We start from the raw sequence: 17,745 nt of genomic DNA, 5'->3' as shown, positions 1-17,745 counted from the left end.
CAGAAAATAGCGTCAGGTTAAGAGTGGATAACGTGGGATAGGTTTAAAAATCCGTTGGCAAACTGTATTGTGTACGATGTGATTTGTAGCCTTTCACCATAGAATTACGAATAATTAATTCATTCTCTTTCCATTTATAGGTAAGGTTCTGCAGATCATCGAGGGACACAAAATAACAAAAAAAATTGAGGTACGTTCCTATTTCTGTTTGCTACGATTTGTTATTTTTAATTTCTAACCATTAATTACAAGGCAGCGTTAGCAATATAGCAATTTTGGAGAAATCAATCGTGGCTTCGCAGAGGACGCAAATGTTTCTGGATTGAAAGAGAAGCAGGTATATGGCAACCTGCGTGCGTGCGTGCACAGTTGCCAGCAAGTATATAACGGAATAATGCAGTCTACTACGGGCTCACCATAGCCCGTGCTACTTGGAACTTTTGTTCAGAGTAGCTGAATCTAAAACAACAAAAGCAAGGCTTGACACACGAACGGGCTAGTCATGCCATTGCCATCTCTTGGATGGCTTACTCTTCATCAATCAATCAAGGCATAGTCACTTTACCATTGACAGTAGGGGTGCCACAGGGCAGTATCTTGGGACCTCTCCTATTTCTTATATACTTCAATGATTTGTCAAATGTTTCTAACATTCTTAAACATACACTATTTGCAGACGATACTGCCTTTGTCTATTCCGACCGCAACTCACCCCCCACACTAAATAATATTGTCAACAGTGAATTAAGAAAAGTCCACTCACGGATGTCAACTAACACTTACACTAAACATAGAAAAGCCCTTCTATATTTTATATGGTAGTAAATTATCAAATGTCTATCTGACGTTGAATCTCAATGTTAACATTACCAATAAAAATGAGAGGAGGTCCTTGGCCAATACATAGACAAGAGACTGAACTTCAGCACCCACATACAACACAGCCAACAAAGTATCAAAAACGGTCGGTATACTTTCTAAAATCAGATCTTATGTTCCCCACTCTGCTCTTCTCTCATTATACTATGCACTAATCTATCCGTATCTTGCATATGGTATCTGTGCATGGGGTTCAGTTTTTTAGTTTAGTTCATTTATTATGCATCCCATACCCATCTTGTGGGCGGTAGTGGAAAGGGTTACAGAGGCACACAATGGGCTCAGGAACTGAACCTCACAATTAATTTATCTAAGTTACAATCTTGATGAGCTAGTTACAAAATTCAGTATAAGTAGTCCCATCATCAATATGTTCGAGATCGACCACAAGTGCAGTTTCTAAATTAAGGCAACTGACATGTGGAGAGCTAGTGTCATAATTTATATGTTTATCCTGCACACCGCCCCCCATTCAGTGGGCAGCGGTGGATAGGTTACAATCACTTTGTTACTACCTACAGTTAGCAAACTGGGGATATTTGGCTAAAATTTCAGGTAGCAGACGACAATTTGCCAGATACAGTTCACATAATTATAATTCACCTATGTTACCCACATATGATCACATATAAATCATTAGTTCCCATGGGAAACTGAGTACACAAAGGAATAAAACAATCATTCCCACGATACGTTGGGCCTAACGCCAACAATGTAACATGAAATTATTTTACATAGAACATGTAAGTATATCAATATACATACATGTAATTTATACACAATTATAAATGTACATATTAATTTATTTAATTACGTATCTTATAGAGGTACGTAACAGGCTACATACACACAAACACAGTAGACATGTTAGACTACATACACACAAACACAGTAGACATGGTAGACTGTACAAACACAGTAGCCACGGTAGGCTACATACACACAAACACAGTAGACATGGTAGACTACACACAGTAGACATGGTATACTACACACAAACACAGTAGCCACGGTAGGCTACATACACACAAACACAGTAGAAATGGTAGACTACACACAGTAGACTACACACACAGTAGATATGTTAGACTACATACACACAAACACAGTAGACGTGGTAGACTACATACAAACACAGTAGACGTGGTAGACACAGAAACACAGTAGACGTGGTAGACACAAACAGTAGACATGATAGACTACATACAAACACAGTAGACATGGTAGACTACATAAACACAGTAGACATGGTAGCCTATACACAAACACAGTAGCCACGGTAGCCACAAGCCAAGAAGGCAGTATCATTAAACCTGGTCATTAGCACCACTTTCATCACTACCAACATTCATAACATATAAAGGCTGGAGAGAAAACTCGCGGGTGAGTGATGGTGAATTATAAACATGTGTGAGCATCTATGAAAACCTCTCCTCGCACTAATTCCTCCCTCTAACCCTCGCACCATCAAATGGGTGGTGATTAACACCTTGCCGAAACAAGGGGCGTCCTCCCCACTAATGACCTGCTGGGCCTTGTAAATGGTCGGGCGTGGTCCCCAGCCAGGCAAATGAAGCCACCCGACACGTTTTTGTGCCATTGCCCACTCCATTAGTCTCCTACAACCCCCCCTTCCCATTTCCCCATTAGTCTAACCCCTCCCCTCCAAGAGCGACGCTAATGGTGGCGTCCCGACCCCTGACAGCCTAGCCTTGTGTGGCCACGTCTGTGGTAGAAAATAATAATACTAAAAAAATAGCCTATCCAGGTATCAGACTCCATGCCACCTCCTAACTACGTAATTAATGCGCTATCGCTCATCGTAACTTCCCACTCGGTGTCAGACATGTCTACATATTTAACGGAACTCTGGAAAGATAACATTTGGGATCAGTAATTCAAATTTTGCCGAGAAGGAAGAATTTATTGGGCAGCGTCACTTGTCATGTGAGTGGATATACTGACATAGCAGCATGTACATAACCCTCCAATGGCTAGAAAACTGGCCGTGCCCTTCAGAATATAACACTTTAGCAGAGGTAACCTTACAGGAGCTTCACAAAGTTAACATCCTATCCAAGTTAGTTGTGTCACATGTGTCTTATATTTCTAATATGTTCGATACTACTACAGTCAATCTTATTCAGCGTCCATCATAGTAAATTGTGGCGCCATAGCTAGGATGTTACCCTGCCCAGCCTTGAGGACTGTCAGTTCTCTATATCACGAAGACAGTAATTACATCAGGACTATACAGGGAGACCTCACCGTGAAGTTATTTGAATCTTTTTGTTCAAATTGAAGGTGGGATCCGTCGTACAAGGATATTTTACGAACAATAGTTCACCACCTCATTCACAGCTCACCACCACCACAGCTCACCGCCATCACCACCACCACAGCTCGCAACCACCACCACCTCAGCTCACCACCACCACCACAGCTCACCACCACCACCACCACAGCTCACCACCACCACCACCACAGCTCACCACCACCACCACCACCACAGCTCACCACCACCACCACAGCTCACCACCACCACCACCACAGCTCACCACCACCACCACCACAGCTCACCACCACCACCACCACAGCTCACCACCACCACCACCACCACAGCTCACCACCACCACCACCACCACAGCTCACCACCACCACCACAGCTCACCACCACCACCACCACAGCTCACCACCACCACAGCTCACCACCACCACCACAGCTCACCACCACCACCACCACCACAGCTCACCACCACCACAGCTCACCACCACCACCACAGCTCACCACCACCACCACAGCTCACCACCACCACCACAGCTCACCACCACCACCACCACAGCTCACCACCACCACCACAACACACCACCACCACCATAGCTCACCACCACCACCAGAGCTCACCACCACCACCACCACCACAGCTCACCACCACCACCACCACCACAGCACCACCAGAGATGTCACAAAAGTGAAGCATGGTGGGGATGGGGGGACATAAGCCTGGAGGCAAAGGAGTCGGTCGTGTGTAGTTTGGCCAATTTAACTCTAATTCCAATCTCTATCAAACATCTCCTGATGCCTTAATTGGCCCTTTAGAAGCAGCCTTAGGGGCAGCTTTGTCTCGGCTTCCTACGAGGGCGACGCCCTTCTTGATCTTGTTGTTTAGCAACTTCTGAACTCAAGAGCTCTGACGATTCCTGACATACCTGCGTTAACTGTTGGCAGCACTGGTGTTGGCAACACAGGTGTTGGGTGTTGGTAGTGTTGGGTGTTGGGTGTTGGCAACACAGGTGTTGGGTGTTGGTAGTGTTGGGTGTTGGTAGTGTTGGGTGTTGGTAGTGTTGGGTGTTGGCAACAGAGGTGTTGGGTTTTGGCAGCACAGGTGTTGGGTGTTACCAGCATAGGTGTTGGGTGTTGGTAGTGTTGGGTGTTGGCAGCACAGGTGTTTAGACTTCATCACTCTCCCTCTCCCCTCCCCCCTCCCACACTCTCCCTCCCCTCCCCCCTCCAGCACTCTCCCCCACCCACACAGTCACACGCCTCTCCACCCCTGATGTTTGCTGCTCCAATATTTTACCTGCGGAGAGCCAAATGAAGGTTTCCTTTTACCGAGGTGTTTGACCACCTGTGAGACACATCTTGCCCCTCTGCCCCACCTCCATCTCTGCCCCGAGTACCGGGAAGATCCACCTCTTACTCCACTCCCACACACAGGCCTCTCTCCTGCTGATACACCTCTCTCTCTCTCTCCCTCTCTCCATCTCCCTCCCTCTCTCTCTCCATCTCCCTCCCTCTCTCTCTCTCTCTCTCTCTCTCTCTCTCTCTCTCTCTCTCTCTCTCTCTCTCTCTCTCTCTCTCTCTCTCTCTCTCTCTCTCCCTCTCCAGTTAAAACGTGGTCAAAAAATGTTCCATTTTCATTAATATATGACTTCACCCAAACATTAGAAATTCTAAATAAAAACACTTACATATTAGATAAAGGCCACGATACACGATTAAAAATGATTGAAGCTATACACATAAAAGTAGAATAATCTACCATAAACGTGCAAATAGGAGAATTATTCAGTCTACCCACCACGAGAGTGTGAACAAGACCGGAACGCGAACATGCCAGCGATGACGTCACAGCCCAAAATGCCATGCCCACTACCCTCACCTGAGCTCCAGTCACCGCTGTCACCTGACTCACCTGTGCATAGTTTATTGACCACCATCAGCACCTCACTTTACCTCTACTCTTTTTTTTTGTCTCTTTCGCCTTCTTTTCTCCTGGCGTAATTATGTCTGTATCTGACAGTTTTATATATCAATGTTTCCTCGTGGCTGTGTTACTCCCACAGAGCTGCGTCACCTAACTCTTCACGGTATTTTTCCTGTTTTAGTTCGCGTCCTTATTAGAAAATGATATTTCCTATAACACTTGTCAGTTTTGTTTCAGTTATTGTGATAATGTGAGGTTGTTCTGCTGTCACTCTTTCCTGCAACTCTACTTCTTTGTAATTACATTTGTGTACATAACTTTTATTCTTTTCACAACAACTGGGCTGCTTTTGTTTTCCCAAAAGTGTAGTTGTTGCTGTTGCTGCTGCGTTTCTATTTGTGATAAGGGAAGTGGTGAAGTACCTCGTGGTGGTGGCGTTGTAGGGGCGGCAGTGTGCTGCTGGTGGTGGTGGCGGTGCAGGCGGTGGATGGTGGTGTGATGGTGGTCGGGGCAGTGGTGTGGTGGTCGTGGTGGCCTCCTTAGATTGACGGGGGTGAGGCAGTGGTAATCTTGAGGCAGTGGTAATCTTGAGGCAGCCAGCGGGTTCTTGTGTGGCTTGCTATTCTTCGCGGACGTTGTTTTGCAGCGCGCGCGTGTGTACTCACCTAGTTGTACTCACCTAGTTGTGTTTGCGGGGGTTGAGCTCTGGCTCTTTGGTCCCGCCTCTCAACCGTCAATCAACAGGTGTACAGGTTCCTGAGCCTATTGGGCTCTATCATATCTACACTTGAAACTGTGTAAGGAGTCAGCCTCCACCACATCACTTCCTAATGCATTCCATTTGTCAACCACTCTGACACTAAAAAAGTTCTTTCTAATATTTCTGTGGCTCATTTGGGCACTCAGTTTCCACCTGTGTCCCCTTGTGCGTGTGCCCCTTGTGTTAAATAGCCTGTCTTTATCTACCCTATCAATTCCCTTGAGAATCTTGAATGTAGTGATCATGTCCCCCCTAACTCTTCTGTCTTCCAGCGAAGTGAGGTTCAATTCCCGCAGTCTCTCCTCGTAGCTCATACCTCTCATGTGCGTGTGTGCGTGTGTGTGTGTGTGTGTGTGTGTGTGTGTGTGTGTGTGTGTGTGTGTGTGTGTGTGTGAATATATATGTATTCACTTATTTGTACTTACATGGTCGAGTTTAAGGCTTTTGGACCTCGCCTCGCCACCCGCCGGTCGCCTAATTCAGTGAAACAAATCAACTTTTATCATTTCTATTTTTCGTAGTGAATGACTAGCTTCTAATAGCTTGTCATCTAGTTCATTAATATATTCTTACAAGTTGTACGTTAAAGGTCACTGTTCATATGTGCACAGGTGCGATGTTCAGTGTCTTGTTCATACGTGGAGATTTTCTTGAGATATTTAAGCTCGGTATTTGTGAACCTCGTTTTCTATTAGTCACATTTCCGTGATTGGTCGGCTCATGGGACGCTGTATTTCAGCTTCACCATTCACTAGCCATAGGAAGAAAATATTATCTTTTTCTGCATATAAAACAATTTTAACTAATATAGTTTAAAAATTATATTATGGCAAATCATTACTTTCCATTCACCATTTATATATCATAATATTTTTTAAAACACGTTTTAAAACTTTATGAGAAATAATTAATTTAGTTTCAATAAAGCAATAAGATAAAGCCAGTTTTATGTAGCTCCAGCTAGAATATGTGTTCTTTGCTTAAGGAAGAATGGTGTTTGCTGTTCTATTCTCTGCTTGAAAGTCTTTGGTCCAAACTGTTTAGACACGAGCTCTTGTTTAAGTTGCCTTCACCCAAGTTAAGAATTATGGAACACCACAACGGGCCTGTTGACTTGCATAAGTCGGGTTCCTTTTAAATCCATCTAACACCCATATCTGTTTTTCAAATCTATTAAACTGTCTTAATAATGTTAGCTGGAATTATTATTTGTGGATTGCACTTATCCACAACCCCTGTTCCCAAACCAGTACTACCCTATTTACTCTGGGAAAATTTCCCAAGGAAAAGGGCTAGTTTGCTCTCATTGTTGGGGGGTTATGACTAATTTCAACAATTTCACAAACTTATTTATACCCCTTGTTTATGAGTCTAACTCGTAAACCTGCATCATGTAATTAATCATCTGCATGATTAGAATTGGCTTCTTGAGGTTATCTTGAGATGATTTCGGGGCTTTTTAGTGTCCCCGCGGCCCGGTCCTCGACCAGGCCTCCATTAGATACGTTTTTTGAAGACTACGGCTAAAATGCGTCGAGAATGAGCTGGGTGAACTTAGGGGAGCGAGTGTGGTCACGCAAGAGGCTGGACGAGCCCTCTGGTGCTCCCCGAGGACCCACTTGGAGAGGAAGCATCACGGACGTCCTCATAAAGCTCCATATTGATCAGTTTAAATCATGCTAAAACTTCTCTGTATATAGTGTCCAGATGCTTTGAAACTAATTTGTGTAGTGTGTCATGATTTTTTAAATTTGTGTCCAGATGCTCTGAGACATGAATGTCCGGATGTTTTGCTGCCACATCCAGCATGTAGGACGTGTCACAGACATGACTAAAACACACCCAGTAACCCCTCGCCTCCTCAGATCATGTTTCAACACGGGTAGCTCGTGTACATGCAAACACCTTGAGGTTACCTTGAGATGATTTATTGGCTTAGCGTCCCCGTGGCCCGCTCGTCGACCAGGCCTCCTCGTTGCTGGACTGGTCAACCAGGCTGTTGGACGCGGCTGCTCGCAGCCTGACGTATGAGGCCTCGGGCCAAGTTCCATCTTGTTTTCTGTTGTTCATTTCATCAGTGTGCTTGGCGATGATCCAAATGTTGGGAAGGATTTTCCAACCACATTATTGCCCTCCAACAGACCGTCATGGTGCAATTTTTGACTTATCTGGTATTGTTGTAGCTCGTCTTTCAGGTAAAAATGTTTTGACAAGACCGACCGTGTTTCGGCTACTTTTTCTGTGAAGAAACACCAGGAAGTGGTGGTCTCATCCCACCTCACAATGTGTGAAGAAGCCCTCTCTCTCTCATATTCTCTTTCATATTCTCTCCTTTCTCCTCTGTGCCTGGAACATTTCGTTGTTCCCGTATTCTCACGCCCATATGAATTACTATCAGCTCTTAGCAACAGATTTGGAAATGTATGCGTAATTAGCGGCTTTAAGTGGTGTTGGTGCTTACCCGAGTGTGCTTACTATCGGGAGGTCGGGGATTTTATCAAAAGAAAGCTGGTTATTGCACTAGACCAGGGGTCTCCAAACTATGGCCCGCGGGCCACATCCGGCCCGCCACATAATTTCATCCGGCCCTCCAAACAAATCCCTGTGTGGTGGCCTTGAAAAAATAATTATCGTACGAATGGCATCGCAGAATTATTCAAAGCTGGGGCTGCTGACTGGTGGCGCTCAACCCGAGTCAGTTTTCCTCTCTCTCGATAGTGTGACGCACAGATACTAATACTGGTAGGTATGTGTTGTGCATTACAACCAATCAGTTGTGAATAACTGTATATTGTGGGGATGGAGGGCGAGTGGGGCTTCGCTGCTTCCGTTTCAGGGAGCACAAACACTGTACAATATTCTTTTCTCTGTACTTTGACAATGCCTTTATCTTAGTTATACAAAATAGCAATTTCATTTTTTATTCCTCCGGCCCGCATAAATATGGGAAATATATAATGTGGCCCTTACATTGAAAAGTTTGGAGACCCCTGCACTAGACTGTTACTTGCGTACAGGCGAACAGTCCCCAACCACTCCCTGGTAGAAAAACCGCCGACCTCGGCAACCACACTCCCCCTACCGTCGGTCGACCAGCAATGGATACCGGAGTGTTTGCAATTTACCTGGGAGCCCACCGTGTATGCGTCTTAATCTTGGAGAGGGGTTCAGCGTCACCTCTATTTAGGGGTGCGGCTCCAAAACTGGCCTCGTTGTCCTGAGTACACACCCTACTCGAGCCGCCCGGGCTGAAATACCTGGAACATCTACATAAGTATCTCCAACAAAAAGAAATCAATCTCTCACCTTACACTGTGTCTTATATACCAATAAGCAATCAAGCACTCCCCCTCATACATTAATGTGTCCACATGATCCTCTGTTCTGCTCCTTGAGGCTCACTACCAATAACCTATATCTGGGTCCTCCAAAATCAGGTAAGGTACCTCTGTAGTTCTCCCAAGCTGCTGCACCTGAAGTCCTACCCCAACATCAGTGAAGCTCCTCCACCGGCTAAACAAAGAAACGCTCCCAAGCTCCCCTACACAGCTTGAAGTTCATCTCCACACCATGGAGTTCTGCTCTACCTCAGAGTTCTGCATACACTTCTTCTCTAACCTCCAAGTTCCCCCATTAACTTCTCCCACACAAACCTGCAATTCCATTACCATGCCAATATAAAATATTTTCCTAACTAAACATAAATAATAAATTTGGATGCCAGTACTAGATCTCGCCCTCGGACGCCGCTCCGCGCCGGTCCAACCATGGTGAGTACTCCCCCATCCTGGGAGAGTCCACACTGGAAACATGTCTTGACCCGATGGGCCTCCGCCCCAGTCACGACGCTGGGGGCCTCCGCCCCTCTGTCGTCCACTGATCTCCCTCGAGATAGGATATACCACTCCTCCCTCCAGCATGTTCTCTTATCTCTTAACTATTTATCTTAGCTCACTGTCTTAATAAAAATATGTATCCTTCTTGCATATACACTTGCCTTGATCGCTGGGCGTACGATCAAGTTCAGACAACTATAACCACTGATAAATGAGCTTACCACAGAATTCGTAGCTTGGAGGCAATCAATTCAGGCACTCCAAGATGGCGTTCTCTAAAACGTCCAATAAAGTCTCCGTAAGACTACCTCACACAATGAGCTCACGCAGCTCTTCAGCTCCTGACTTGAGTTCACACAGTCGCCTGGCAGGCTCCACATACAGACACTTGCTTATCCTTCTCCACCCGAGGACACTCCAAGTTAGAGTTACACACAGGTACTACCACTACTAGGCTTCAGGTCGTCTCCAAATCTTCACAAATACCGAGAAGTAACGTGTCGCGCCCTTGGCAGCTTCAACAGTTAAGCACTGTAGCCGTCTCTCAAACACTTCATCCAGAGCCGTATTCTTCAATATTCCTAGGACACTGGAGCGCACGTTCACCTCTGATGACTGTGGCAACTGAAGTGACGTTAGGACATCCGCTAGCGTCAAATAACGTCACAAACTGTCGACATCCTACTTCCAGTAACATTGAAAATATGCTCATTCTCTGCCTGTATTATTTAATTACTGACTGTCGTTTATTATACATATTTCTTCCTCTGACCTCCCAATTTCTGGTCAGGTAAGCAGAATAACTCTCATTAGGTAGACTCGTTCCTCCAGGCTACCTGGGGTCAGAACATTACTTAACACTGTACTGGGGAGCGAGCCTTCCTCATTTTGCCACGATATATGTCCTTGTTGTACTTTTTTGTGCCTTTAAAGCCAAACTCAACAACACTACTCTCAGTAAAATTGTGGCTGGAGGTGGCTTCCACAACTTATTCTCTCATATTGTTGACCACACATACAGGGAACGAGTATTTACTTACATTTCTTCAACTCACTTGTGTTTCAGTTTCCTTTTGCCCTACTTTCTCTCAATTTAAAGATGCTATCCTTGTCCACATTGCCTTATCCCTTCTGTATCTTGTATGTTGTGATCATATCCATTCTCTCCTTGCTTGTCCTCATAGCTTGACCCTCTTAATTCAGGCACAAGTCTTCTGGCAAACCTCTCTACTTTGACGAGTTTAGTTTTGTCGTTCGCGAGGCATGGATTCCATGCCGGTGCTGTATAGTGATGGTGGTGTTGTGTGGGTGATGGTGATGGTTGTTGTGGTGGTGTTGATGGTGGTGACGGTGGTGGTGGTTGTGGTGTTGCTGGTGGTGTTGTTGCTGCTGGTGGTGGTTGTGGTGTGGCGGTGGTGGTGGTAGTTGGAATGTACTAGAAGGAGGTACCCAGAGGAAGGGAAAAGGGTGGTAAGGGGTGTCTGAAGGAAGGGAACAGATAACAGAGAATGGTGCTGGGAGTGAGGTGGAGGGATGGTGAAGGGAGTGATGGGAGGGGGGGGGGGGAGTAGAGCGCAGTGTTTGACAACAGTGGACCAACTTACAATTACCACAAAACTTTCATTGTTTGAAAAGCACACTAAACATAACTCACTTGATCACTTTATTTTTGTCCTCAGCTAAGTTTCCGCTACTCCTAAATAAGACACATTTACACACGTCACGATACAGGGACAGACAGACTGACAGACAAAGTAAACGACAGGGAGAAACACAGATAAAGAGATCTCGCATTAATAGAAAAAATGTCTTTCTCTAGTTCATACGATGTTGACCATTATCATACACAGGCCAGTGGAGTTGTCCTAGCAACATTACATTGTGAAGTACAGCAACATTGTCTCAGGCTTCTAGCAACATGTTGTACAGCTAAGCCTGCAGCTTGCCACTTTGCAGGTGCTCGGCTGACGCAGGTGTATCTGACCACTGAGCTTGTTAATCTATAATGCTCTCTCCTCACACCCTCACACACAGCCATGATCATTGTTGCACTTGTTCCATGTATGTTCTCACTGTTTTTTTAACCTGCTACGAAATTTGCCCTTATTCAGTTAATATTCTCTCGTGTTAAACATTTATATTTTGATTAGTTCATCGTCCAGTCTCCTCTCCTCCCCCCTCCTCCCCTACACTGACCTCCCTCCTCCTCTACACTGACCTCCCTCCTCCCCTACACTGACCTCCCTCCTCCTCTACACTGACCTCCCTCCTCCTCTACACTGACCTCCCTCCTCCCCTACACTGACCTCCCTCCTCCCCAACACTGACCTCCCTCCTCCCCTACACTGACTTCCCTCTTCCCCAACACTGACCTCCCTCCTCCCCTACACTGACCTCCCTCCTCCCCAACACTGACCTCCCTCCTCCCCTACACTGACTTCCCTCTTCCCCAACACTGACCTCCCTCCTCCCCTACACTGACTTCCCTCCTCCCCAACACTGACTTCCCTCCTCCCCAACACTGACCTCCCTCCTCCCCTACACTGACTTCCCTCCTCCCCAACACTGACCTCCCTCCTCCCCAACACTGATTTAACCCCCCTCCCCCTCTCTAACACTGATATCCCCCTCTCCCCCTCTCCAACACTGATATCCCCCTCTCCCCCTCTCCAACACTGATATCCCCCTCCCCCTCTCCAACACTGATATCCCTTGTCTCGCTTCAGAAGTAATGAATAATTTCACGTGAGGATGAACCCAGTTGTTGCCTGTTCTCTGACGGTACGTACCGCCCCCCCGGACCACGGTACGTACCTGTCCCACCCGACCACGGTACGTACCTTCCCCACCCGACCACGGTACGTACTGGTCCCCCCGACCACGGTACGTACCTGTCCCCCCGACCACGGTACGTACCTGTCCCCCCCGACCACGGTACGTACCTGTCCCCCCGACCACGGTACGTACCTGTGTTCCCCGACCACGGTACGTGCCTGTCCCCCCCCCCCCGACCACGGTACGTACCTGTTCGACCCGACCAGCGGGGCCATCGAGCATCAGGCTACAACAGCGGGGCCACCGAGCATCAGGCTACAACAGCGGGGCCATCGAGCATCAGGCTACAACAGCGGGGCCACCGAGCATCAGGCTACAACAGGGAGACACCGAGCATCAGGCTACAACAGGGAGACACCGAGCATCTGGCTACAAGACCCAACACCAAACAAACTACAATCAGACGCCCCATTCTCACAGCTGGCGGCGGAAGAACTTAAATATACCCAAGGGAAGACAGGCCCAACAATAATTCGAAGATGAAATACAGATCAGAAAATCCCCACGGAATAAAATAATTGCTAACGGAACAGCGAAACATGTACCTCAGCATCCGAGTGTGTAGATATAAACGCTACACATCAAGTCATGTATGGATTTCCATGTGTGTTTAAATACGTGTGAAGAACTTTACAAAATCTCGCAGCTCCCTGACAAATGTAAGCAAGTTGAACACACATGCATCGTGTCAGCAAGGCGGATAACCCGCCTGTTATCATAACTCTGTATTGCACATATCTGTAAGTTTATCTTATCCAGTGTAGGCTTAAGAGGCTGCCGAGGAGGAGGTAGGCTGTGGAGGAGAAGGCAGGCCTAGTACGTGGGTCAGAGAGAGGAAGGTCGGGCAGGTTCGGTGTGTTGTGGACTTGCAGTCGGGTAGATGAAAGCCAAGAACAAAGAACGGGGTTCTGAGGCCATGTTTACAGAGTGGAGTGGGAAGCAGGTTTGGCCGTGATTGTTTCCTCTTCTCCCGATGTGTGTGTGTGTGTGTTTACTATTTTTGTGATTGCAGAATCGAGCTGTTAACTCTTGGGCCCCACCTTTCTAACCAATCTATTTTTCCGTCTATTACATTTTCTCTGACACACGTACACACACACATCCCCAGGAAGCAGCCCGTAGCAGCTGTCTACCACCTAGGTGCTTATTGATTGTTAAGTGAACAGGCGCATCAGGGTGAAAGAAATTATGCCCATTTGTTTCTGCCTCGGTCCGGAAGTGTGTGCCTCTACCTCTGGGGGCACACACACACACACACACACAGTCGCTGAGGCTGTGTGTGTGTTGCCTGCCTCTCTGGCCCATTGTTCCTCACTCATACCCATGAAAAATGGATTGGGAAGTGAGGCGAGTGTTGAGTACGGGTGTGGCTGAGGCAGGGAGAGTAGCTGAGTACGGGTGTGGCTGAGGCAGGGAGAGTAGCTGAGTACGGGTGTGGCTGAGGCAGGGAGAGTAGCTGAGTACGGGTGTGGCTGAGGCAGGGAGAGTAGCTGAGTACAGGTGTGGCTGAGGCAGGGAGAGTAGCTGAGTACGGGTGTCTGGCGTAGAGGGCGACGACTGGTGTGTCATGGTTACACCTTCCTCTTGAACCATGCCTTCCTGGGCCTGCCTGCCTGCCTTCCTGGGCCTGACTGCCTGCCTTCCTGGGCCTGCCTGCCTGCCTTCCTGGGCCTGCCTGCCTGCCTTCCTGGGCCTGCCTGCCTTCCTGGGCCTGCTTGCCTGCCTGCCCTCCCCACTCCTTCCTACTTGGTGCTGTGTAAATTTAGCCTGGGTTGGCAAACATCACATTTTCATCACCCCGCTGACCGCGTCCTCTGTTCATTTGATGTGTGCTTGTCTACTTACCTAACAGTACTTAGCTAACAGTGTCTACGGGGGAGCCAGGTCTAGCTCTTTACGCCCTGACTACTAGCCTTGTTGATCCTGTTGAACTACAATTTAACTATTTTGACGTTCAAAGTCTTTGCCAATGCCTTAAAGTTGTGGATGGAGGTGGCTTCCACAAGATGGCTTTCAGGTCATTCCACTTGTTGACCATCAGAATAGGGTACGAGTATTTGCTTACTTTTCTTTGGCTATATGCGTTTCCAGCTTCCTCCTTTGTCTTGTTCTTCTACTGTCTCTAAATTTAAAGAGGCTCTCCTAGTTCACCTTACTGATTCCCTTCATTATTTTGTATGTTGTGATCATATCAGCTCTGTTCCTTCTAGACTCTAGGCTAATTAATGGAACTGTATCTCACAACCCTATTCTCGCAGCATAACTATTAATGGTTGTGTTTGTGTGGGTTGTAGCTTTCTTGATAGCGGGAAGGAATGGCGTACAAACTGTTGTGGCTTTAACTTCTTTTATTATAAGAATATATAATATCTTGTGACCAGGAGCTATGCTAGTGAGGGAGAGGGTGTGTCCAGCTCTGCATCTGACGATGGTCTGCTGGAGGGCGGTGTCTTCGCCTGATGCTTCACCTGCAAGTTCTGCAGACGCTGTTGTTGACTATGCAGTCGATGAGTGTTAAGCAATATGTGGTTGAGATGAGGGTCGCCACATGTGCGACCGCGTGCGTCCAACACCCCTCGGCACGCTATCATCGGCGTCCTCGACGATCTGCTTGGCGAAGTTCTTGGCTGTGCCCCTAAATTAACATTTATGTACATTTATCTACAGTGGCCTTAATTTGAGCCGTCCAACATAACCCTGTAAGCTCTGGCACTGAGGCGGGACCAAAGAGCCAAAGCTCAACCCCCGCAAGCACAATTAGGTGAGTACTGATCTTGTTGCAAAACTTTGTACTTTTAAATTTTGCTTTTATGCTTCACCGGAGCCGGTCGGGAGCCGGTCGGGAGCCGGTCGGGAGCCGGTCGGGAGCCGGTCGGGAGCCGGTCGGGAGCCGGTCGGGAGCCGGTCGGGAGCCGGTCGGGAGCCAGTCGGGAGCCAGTCGGGAGCCAGTCGGGAGCCGGTCGGGAGCCGGTCGGGAGCCGGTCGGGAGCCGGTCGGGAGCCGGTCGGGAGCCAGTCGGCCGAGCGGACAGCACACTGGACTTGTAATCCTGTGGTCCGGGGTTCGATCCCGGGCGCCGGCGAGAAACAATAGACAGTTTCTTTCACCCTATGCCCCTGTTACCTAGCACTAAAATAGGTACCTAGGTGTTAGTCAGCTGTCACGGGCTGCTTCCTGGGGGTGGAGGCCTGGTCCAGGCCTCCACCCCACCTGGTCCGGGCCTCGGGGACACTAAAGCCCCGAAATCATCTCAAGATAACCCCAAGATATTCACAGGGTGTGAATTCCATTCCGGTGATGCATATTCCAGTATTTGTGCAACAAATGTTGAATAGATTGTCTTGAAGAAGTCCTGCTTTAGGGCTAATGGTCGTCTTCCTACCCTTACCCCTTAGTGGTGGTATAAATCTTTCTTCAGCTTCTCTGAGTGTGTTCGTTATGTAGTCCATCATGTCCAGAGTTGATTTTTATCAGAGTTCTTTTCCCAATTCTGCCCCCCCCCCACAGAAAATTCTCTGACCTGGTATTTCCCTCTTCTGTCTGCTAGGCTTACGTTCTCCCACTTGATACATCTTTCTTTGGTCTTCACTCTTCATTCCTTTCCTCCCCCGTCCGTCCCGTCCCAAATCCTTATCCTGATCCCTTCCAAGTTCTATATAGTCGTAATGGCTCGGCGCTTTTCCCTTGATAATTCCTTCTTTCCTTCCTATTAATTTAATATTTCATGGTCCTCATTTTCAATATCCATCTCATTCTGTGTGAAGACCAGGTCTAACCTAGTGGTCAACACCAGTTCTCCTTGTTTCTTTTGACATCTTACATCACGAAGTTCCTATCTACTACTTCTACATGCTTTTGTTTTCCATGTTTCATCTCCTCTTGGGTCCATTGCTTCCCAACCGACTGGGCCACGATTGAAGTCTCCCGTTACTAGGAGTTTTGCTTTCAGTCTGTGGGCTGTGCTTGCCACCTCTTGGAGGATATTCAAGCAGGCTCTGTTCGTAATTTCCTATTCTTGTTTCGGTCTTCTGTGATTCTCTGGAGGGTTGTAGATTACAGTCACAACCACTTCCTCACCCTCAAATGACATGATTCCCACACTGCAGGCACTGTAGTTGTTTGCCACCACCACCATTGGCTTCGACATTGATTCATTTACTCCCAGAACTTCATTTTTTCTAGTGCAGCAGTCCGTCTCCCCTTCATATTGTTCCATACTGCTGTAGTGGTCTTCAACCTCCCTCTACTATTCATGAAACTGGGTATGGCTGAGTGCAACTAATAATCAAGCCAGGTGTCAATAATCAAGCCCAGTGCGACTAATTAACAAGCCAGGTGTGAAGTGTTCCATGTAGGTGAACGAGAGTGAGGTTGGGAACTTTCTTGGGAGACAGTAACGTTTAGCAAACGTTGACGAAGGTACACCGAGCATGCCAACGTTCTCATAACAGGAACGTTTGCTCTGTCTTAACTTTCCAGCATCCAGAAGGGTGGGAGGGGAATCAGCCAAGGCCAGTAACGTGCCCAACAGCTAGAAATGTTTGCTAACGCCAAATTTGAACGCGATCATGAGTCTGTGGCGGCATGAACAACTCAGTCGTGTATCAGGATCCGCTGTGTGTGTGTGTGTGTACTCACCTAGTTGTACTCACCTAGTTGTGTCTGCAGGATCGAGCATTGACTCTTGGATCCCGCCTTTCGAGCATAGGTTGTTTACAGCAATGACTCCTGTCCCATTTCCCTATCATACCTGGTTTTAAAATTATGAATAGTATTTGAATAGTGTGTGTGTGTGTGTGTGTGTGTGTGTGTGTGTGTGTGTGTGTGTGTGTGTGTGTGTGTGTGTGTGTGTGTGTGTGTGTGTATTCACCTAGTTGTGCTTGCGGGGGTTGAGCTCTGCTCTTTCGGCCTGCCTCTCAACTGTCAATCAACTGTTTCTAACTACTAACTTCTTGTTTTTAACACACACACACACACACACACACACACACACACACACACACACACACACACACACACACACACACACACACACACACAAATGGAATGCATTAGGCAGTGATGTGGTGGAGGCTAACTCCATACACAGCTTCAAGTGTAGATATGATAGAGCCCAGTAGGCTCAGGAACCTGTACACCAGTTGATTGACCGTTGAGAGGCGGGACCAAAGAGCCAAAGCTCAACCCCCGCAAATACAACAAGGAAAGTACAACTAGGTAAGTACAC

Source organism: Procambarus clarkii, chromosome 6 (genome assembly GCF_040958095.1).
Source record: "Procambarus clarkii isolate CNS0578487 chromosome 6, FALCON_Pclarkii_2.0, whole genome shotgun sequence".
In the NCBI taxonomy this organism is placed as follows: domain Eukaryota; kingdom Metazoa; phylum Arthropoda; class Malacostraca; order Decapoda; family Cambaridae; genus Procambarus; species Procambarus clarkii.
The sequence above is the reverse complement of the archived record's forward strand: the minus strand, read 5'-3'. Positions refer to the sequence as shown.